The sequence below is a fragment of the Tiliqua scincoides genome, chromosome 3, assembly GCF_035046505.1.
Source record: "Tiliqua scincoides isolate rTilSci1 chromosome 3, rTilSci1.hap2, whole genome shotgun sequence".
NCBI classification, from domain to species: Eukaryota; Metazoa; Chordata; class Lepidosauria; order Squamata; family Scincidae; genus Tiliqua; species Tiliqua scincoides.
Genome location: NC_089823.1, coordinates 206,894,600 through 206,902,706, shown reverse-complemented (window position 1 = coordinate 206,902,706; position 8,107 = coordinate 206,894,600).

Genomic DNA, 8,107 nt, shown 5'->3' with positions numbered 1-8,107 from the left:
TTTCAGTATTACATATTTTATCCTGCTAGACTTGTTTTAAAAATGTGTCACTGTGTGCTGCATTAATTATAGCATCCTTGGACTATAAGAATTTCCTTTCAGAGTATACCAAATGACAACAGATCACTAGGAATTATTTACATTAGAATATAGTGGACAACTTGTAGAACAAGAGGAAAGTTCTTTCTCCTTCAGCTTGGCTTACCTTGCCAAATTAAAGGCCTCTGAGATATGCCAGTGTGTCTCCATGTACAGCAGCACAACAACAACCCAATTGGTGTCAAAGCCCACCAGCTGCTGGTCACAACATGGATGCAAAGTCAGAAAAATGCTATACTGGCCTCCTCTTGCACGGGTGCTCCTCTTGGATGGGTGCATAAGGCCCAATTTGTAAATTCAGCACAATATACAAATATGTACAAAAAGCCTTGACTACTTACACGCATGGAAGATAAAAGGAGAACCTTAATTTCCAATTTCTCAAGCTTTTTTGAGGACAAGGAAAAGTAGTAAGCACCTTAATAGAAACCAGTATCAAACTGGAAGTTTTTAAACATTTAAATCCTTTCTCTTCTGAGTTGTTTCATATGGATGTTTGTAAAACCCTCAATTACACTATTGCTTCAGTCAAACAGGGTCTGTAATATATCAGGACATACAGAGACTGAGAGCACAAACCTATGCTTGTCAACTCAAAATTAAGTTGCACTGTCTTCAGTGGTGCTTACTCTCAAGAAACTGTGCATAAGATTGTAGCCTGAGTTGCAATCTATTTTATAGACAGGTTCCTGTTAATCACTAGTTGAAAGTACACCTGATTAATGTCTGATGTACCTCTACAATGCAAAGTGCTTCTCCCAAATGACAACAGTAGTAATACTATTTTAGAAATAACTGAGATGTTTGAAAATGGAGTTATTTTTTTTACTCAGAAGTAAGCCCATTGTGTTTGATAAGACTTAGGCTGTGATCTATCTTACTCACTAGAAACAAGCACTTCTAATAATAGTAAGTGTCCAGGCTGTTTATCCTCAACAGGTAGGTGGGGACTCACAAGTTGGTCATGCCCAACCTAAATCTGGTCACACCCCTCTTATGCTGGACTAAAGTAGCAGCCCTCACCACTCTTCCTTTTGACAAAGGAGGACAACTCTCCTGCTCCTTCCATCATAGTGCATAAGAGAATATCTCAGTGGTTACTACTTCCTCACCCTTGCATGATAACTGTGCTACCAAAAATCCTCTTCTAAGCAAGTGATAAAGTTTAGGAGTCTTGCTCTCCTTTTCATCTGGCCTTCTGGCTTTTGTATCTAAGAAGAGTACACATGTGATTAAAATATTAAATACCTGTAATATATTGCAGGTAGCAGTATATAGTTGGCAACCTTCAGTCTCGAAAGTCTATGGTATCGCGCTCTGAAAGAACGCTGTGTTTCAGTGTTTCAGAATGCTGGTTCTGGAACAGCGTCTAGTGTGGCTGAAAAGGCCGATTCGGGAGTGACAATCCCTTCCACACTGGGAGCAAGTGCAGTCTGTCCCTGGTCTGTCTCCCTGGCTATGGGCCTTCCTTCTTTGCCTCTTTGCCTCAGACTGTTGGCCAAGTGTCTCTTCAAACTGGGAAAGGCCATGCTGCACAGCCTGCCTCCAAGCGGGCTGCTCAGAGGCCAGGGTTTCCCACCTGTTGAGGTCCACTCCTAAGGCCTTCAGATCCCTCTTGCAGATGTCCTTGTATCGCAGCTGTGGTCTACCTGTAGGGCACTTTCCTTGCACAAGTTCTCCATAGAGGAGATCCTTTGGGATCCGGCCATCATCCATTCTCACAACATGACTGAGCCAACATTTTCTGTTTCAGCAGTGCATACATGCTAGGGATTCCAGCTCGTTCCAGGACTGTGTTGTTTGGAACTCTGTCCTGCCAGGTGATGCCGAGGATGCGTCAGAGGCAGCACATGTGGAAAGCATTCAGTTTCCTCTCCTGTTGTGAGCAAAGAGTCCATGACTTGCTGCAGTACAGAAGTGTACTCAGGATACAAGCTCTGTAGACCTGGATCTTGGTATGTTCCATCAGCTTCTTGTTGGACCAGACTCTCTATGTGAGTCTGGAAAACGTGGTAGCTGCTTTACCGATGCGTTTGTTTAGCTCAGTATCGAGAGAAAGAGCATCGGAGATAGTTGAGCCAAGATGCACAAAGTCATGGACAACCTCCAGTTCATGCGCAGAGATTGTAATGCAGGGAGGTGAGTCCACATCCTGAACCATGACCTGTGTTTTCTTCAGGCTGATAGTCAGTCCAAAATCTTGGCAGGCCTTGCTAAAATGATCCATGAGCTGCTGGAGATCTTTGGCAGAGTGGGTAGTGACAGCTGCATCATCTGCAAAGAGGAAGTCACATAAAAGGTGGGAAAACTGTTCTGAAAAGCTGAAGATTGTTGCATTAGGAAATTGCCTAGATTTCTCTCTTGTAAACCTAACAATTTAACACAACAAGGAATCTTGTGCACTTGAGAGACTCAGGGCACAATCCTAACCAGGTCTACTTAGAAGTAAGTCCTATTTTGTTCAATGGGGCTTACTCTCAGAAAAGTGTGGTTAGGATTGCAGCCTTAAAGATTGATTATAGCATAGGCTTTCACAAACTATGGTTCACTATAGATCCTCAGTAGGCAGGGATTTGCATTTGACTGTTTTCAACTTCATTTCTCTCTATACTCATGTATTTGTATGTATATGTCTTTCTTAGTTCTATATAATTTCAATGACAAAAGCAACCAAACAGTACTGAACTCAGACTAGTATTATACAATGAGAAGTAGAAAAGAGGGGCTTGGAGATAAGAATACTGAACTAATCATTTTATTAAGGAGTGAAATACAATCAAGGGAGAAGGGGAAACAGCAGTTAAATTACCCAGATGCCAATCACTGAATTTGCTCCAAGCTTATGTGAGGTGGTTAATGACATTAACTGAAGAAGAATGAGAAGATTTTGAGAAGTGTCCTGAACACTGGGTGAAGACCAAAGTGGTGGCCAGAAAACACAGGAGCTGTGCTCTTCAGTGGAAGTACTTCGATTGGGTTAAGGCAGTGGTCTTCAACCCCCAGTACCCTTTCTTTGATAAAATTAGGTACAGGTTGAGACTAATTGTTTGCATGGGTTCTATTCTAAGCACTCACTGGATGGCAAAAAATACACTATAGTAAATCAATCAGTCCTCCTCCAAGAGCTTCACTCAGTCCCTCCCTTCACCAGTTCAAAGCTATCACCTTTCTATCATGTGCTCAGGGAGAAGGGAGGGGTCCGCTGGAGAGAGGAGGATTTATGGATTGTCAGCCAGCTGCCCTCTCTCTCTCTCTCTCTCTCTCTCTCTCTCTCATTAAGCAGGCGATTTCTCAAAGAACTGTTCAGTTTTTTAAACTGATTTTAAAGGGGTGCATTTTCCCCTTCTCCAGGGATCAGCACATTCCTTCTCATTTGCAGGGGCCATTCGCATTGAGTGAAATCCATGTATAAATAGGTTGGACCTGTAGTGAGAATGTGCTACACATAAACTACCATGAGCTCTCGGCTTCACAAGGGACATGGATGTTTCATTCAACATTGGAGACAGAGCCAATAAACAGCTTATTCTGTATTTTAAATAAATAAAATGTGGGGGAATGGAAGGAACAGACAGCAGCCACTTTTGTTTCTTTGTCCCAGCAGCCTGTGGTGCAACTTAAAATGTACTGTATTTTGCATGTTGCAGATGCTAATCTAAACAAGTTTGCCAAACACTTCCTGCACCCTATCTTGAGACTGCTACACACTGCAGACTTTGGGGCTTCAACATCACACCCACCACTCACACCCTCTGTAATGTGCTTAACACTCAAACTGAAAAACAGTTCCAGAAAACTTGGCATTTTGTCCACTATTTTGTTATATTTTAGACAGTCCTAATAAACGTATTATTACCTTTATTACATTATCTCCAGCCCAGAACGCTCACATTTATTTCAATGTTTAATATTATAAGTTTTGTGAGTCTTTAGAGGTTTGGTGATATTTTTGTGACCAGAAATATGCTGCAGGAACATAACTCTTGTTTATTTATATTATATTGATTAGCCAATGGTTTTGTCATAAGTTGTTCTGCATAAAGTTGTAGTTTCCAAGAACCTATGGACAACTTTAAGTGAAGGTTTGCTATAGGTGGTTTTTCAGTAATTAGTAAGTTGCATCTTGTTATATGGTCTGAATTACTGAATAAGCCTGCCCTCAGTGTAGATGCCTAACATTTTATCAGTCTGATAACTCAGTTGAATGTAAACTATAACGAGGTACCTTAAAAATAATTTTGGGAACTCACACAGGCTGATTGTAATAAATGGAAGGCCTAACTAGTTTATGGGGAGAAAACATGGCTGCTGCTAATCAACATCTCCCTGTATGGCTTTCTGGCAATGTCTACTAAAAGAACTTGGGAAGTGCAATCCTGAAGTGCACTGCCCGCCCCCCCCCCACTTCAAGCTGTTGCAAGGTAACATAAGAACAGCCCCACTGGATCAGGCCATAGGCCCATCTAGTCCAGCTTCCTGTATCTCACAGCGGCCCACCAAATGCCCCAGGGAACACACCAGCTAACAAGAGACCTCATCCTGGTGCCCTCCCCTACATCTGGCATTCTGACTTAACCCATTTCTAAAATCAGGAGGTTGCGCATACACATCATGGCTTGTACCCCATAATGGATTTTTCCTCCAGAAACTCGTCCAATCCCCTTTTAAAGGCGTCTAGGCTAGACGCCAGCACCACATCCTGTGGCAAGGAGTTCCACAGACCGACCACACGCTGAGTAAAGAAATATTTTCTTTTGTCTGTCCTAACCCGCCCAACACTCAATTTTAGTGGATGTCCCCTGGTTCTGGTATTATGTGAGAGTGTAAAGAGCATCTCCCTATCCACTCTGTCCATTCCCTGCATAATTTTGTATGTCTCAATCATGTCCCCCCTCAAGCGTCTCTTTTCTAGGCTGAAGAGGCCCAAACACTGTAGCCTTTCCTCATAAGGAAGGTGCCCCAGCCCCGTAATCATCTTAGTCGCTCTCTTTTGCACCTTTTCCATTTCCACTATGTCTTTTTTGAGATGCGGCGACCAGAACTGGACACAGTACTCCAGGTGTGGCCTTACCATCGATTTGTACAACGGCATTATAATACTAGCCGTTTTGTTCTCAATACCCTTCCTAATGATCCCAAGCATAGAATTGGCCTTCTTCACTGCCGCCGCACATTGGGTCGACACTTTCATCGACCTGTCCACCACCACCCCAAGATCTCTCTCCTGATCTGTCACAGACAGCTCAGAACCCATCAGCCTATATCTAAAGTTTTGATTTTTTGCCCCAATGTGCATGACTTTACACTTACTGACATTGAAGCGCATCTGCCATTTTGCTGCCCATTCTGCCAGTCTGGAGAGATCCTTCTGGAGCTCCTCACAATCACTTCTGGTCTTTACCACACGGAAAAGTTTGGTGTCGTCTGCAAACTTAGCCACTTCACTGCTCAACCCTGTCTCCAGGTCATTTATGAAGAGGTTGAAAAGCACCGGTCCCAGGACAGATCCTTGGGGCACACCGCTTTTCACCTCTCTCCATTGTGAAAATTGCCCATTGACACCCACTCTCTGCTTCCTGGCCTCCAACCAGTTCTCAATCCACGAGAGGACCTGTCCTCTAATTCCCTGACTGTGGAGTTTTTTCAGTAGCCTTTGGTGAGGGACCGTGTCAAACGCCTTCTGAAAGTCCAGATATATAATGTCCACGGGTTCTCCCGCATCCACATGCCTGTTGACCTTTTCAAAGAATTCTATAAGGTTCGTGAGGCAAGACTTACCCTTACAGAAGCCATGCTGACTCTCCCTCAGCAAGGCCTGTTCGTCTATGTGTTTTGAGATCCTATCTTTGATGAGGCATTCCACCATCTTACCCGGTATGGATGTTAGGCTGACCGGCCTATAGTTTCCCGAGTCCCCCTTCTTTCCCTTTTTAAAAATAGGCGTGACATTTGCTATCCTCCAATCTTCTGGCACCGTGGCTGTTTTGAGGGACAAGTTGCATACCTTAGTCAAGAGATCTGCAACTTCATTCTTCAATTCCTTAATAACCCTTGGGTGGATGCCATCAGGGCCCGGTGACTTATTGATCTTTAATTTATCAATGAGGTCTGAAACATCTTCTCTTTTAACCTCTATCTGACTTAACTCCTCGGTTAGGAGGGGCCATTCAGGCAGCGGTATCTGCCCGAGGTCTTCTGCCTTGAAGACAGATGCAAAGAACTCATTTAATTTCTCTGCCATCTCTAAGTCTCCTTTTATCTCCCCTTTCCCTCCCTCACCATCCAGAGGGCCAACCGCTTCTCTGGCGGGTTTCCTGCTTCTAACATATTTGAAGAAGCTTTTATTATTCCCCTTAATGTTGCCGGCCATGCGTTCCTCATAGTCTCTCTTGGCCTCCCATATCACCTTCTTACATTTCTTTTGCCACAGTTTATGTTCCTTTTTATTCTCCTCATTAGGGCAAGACTTCCATTTACGGAAGGAAGCTTCCTTGCCCTTCACAGCCTCTCTAACTTGGCTGGTTAGCCATGCGGGCACCCTCCTGGATTTAGTGGAACCCTTCTTTCTTTGCGGTATACACCTCTGCTGGGCCTCTATTACTGTTGTTTTAAGCAGCCTCCATGCACTCTGGAGAGATTGGACTCTTTTTACCCTCCCTTTCAACCTCCTTCTAACCAGCCTCCTCATTTGAGGGAAGTCCGCCCGTCGGAAGTCAAGGGTTTTTGTTAGAGATTTGCCTGGTATTCTTCCCCCAACGTGCACGTCAAAACGGATCGCAGCATGATCACTGTTCCCCAATGGCTCAGTAACGTTTACATCTCTAACCAGGTCCTGCGTACCGCACAATATTAAATCCAGAGTCACCTGTCCTCTGGTGGGCTCCGTGACTAGCTGATCTAAGCCACAGTCATTTAGCACGTCATAAATCCGGTTTCCTTATCGTGACCAGAACACAAATTGACCCAGTCAATATGAGGATAATTGAAGTCCCCCATGATTACAACCCTGTCCCTCCTTGTCACCTCCCTGATCTGTTTCCTCATTTCAAGGTCCCCATCAGATTTCTGGTCTGGAGGACGATAGCACGCCCCCAGTATTACATCGCTGCACAAGCCTGGTAATTTAACCCACAGAGATTCTACGGTGGAGTCGGACCCACCTTCAATCTCTACTTTGCTGGATTCTATCCCTTCCTTAACATAAACAGCTACCCCACCATTGCTGTTTACAGAGGGCAGGGAAATGCTGAAGGTAATGATGTCACATTACACATTTATTTTACTAGATGTTATCAAAGAGGGAGGTGGGAGGAGATGCATGTCAATGACAGTCATGTTTCCTCTCCCTATTAATGCCCTGGCTTAGAGTTTTGCTGGAATAAACTCAGCTTTCCCTTTCTATTTCCTTCCACCCTTTTCTTATTTTACCACTTTACTTCCATCTCCTACATAGCTTTTGGGGCTGTTTATATGTAAATTTTACCCTGGAACTATACCCAAGGGTGGTAGAGGTAGGCCTGGGGCTAATGTGCTCTTTTTTCAGCCTTTCTCACCATGGGTGAGAAGTATACATTTCAATGGGGAATTTCCCCCAGCCCATCTTGCAAGGGTCATCGTAGTTCCCCTCTGTAAATAAACACAGGATTTCCTGGTCCAGTTGTTCATTTTTTCCTGCAGGAAAGAGGGTGGGGGAGAGACTGCAGAAGCCCAAAGTCTATTTTTATTTGGGGGGGGGGGTAGCTTGTCAAGTAAAAGGTAACGCCTGAAAGACCTCTCAGTATTATGCAAATATTACAAGTACTAAAGTGGGATTCAGACCTAGGCCCAAACACACACTTATTTTTGTATATGCAAAAACCAACCTCACAAGGCATTGGTAATGTACATAAGGATAACCAGAATTATACAAGTACTTGCCATCACTGATGGAGAAGAAAGGGGAACACTTACTTACAGCAGTGATAGGATCGAACATAATGTATAAATTGAACAGCCATCAGGAAGAGGT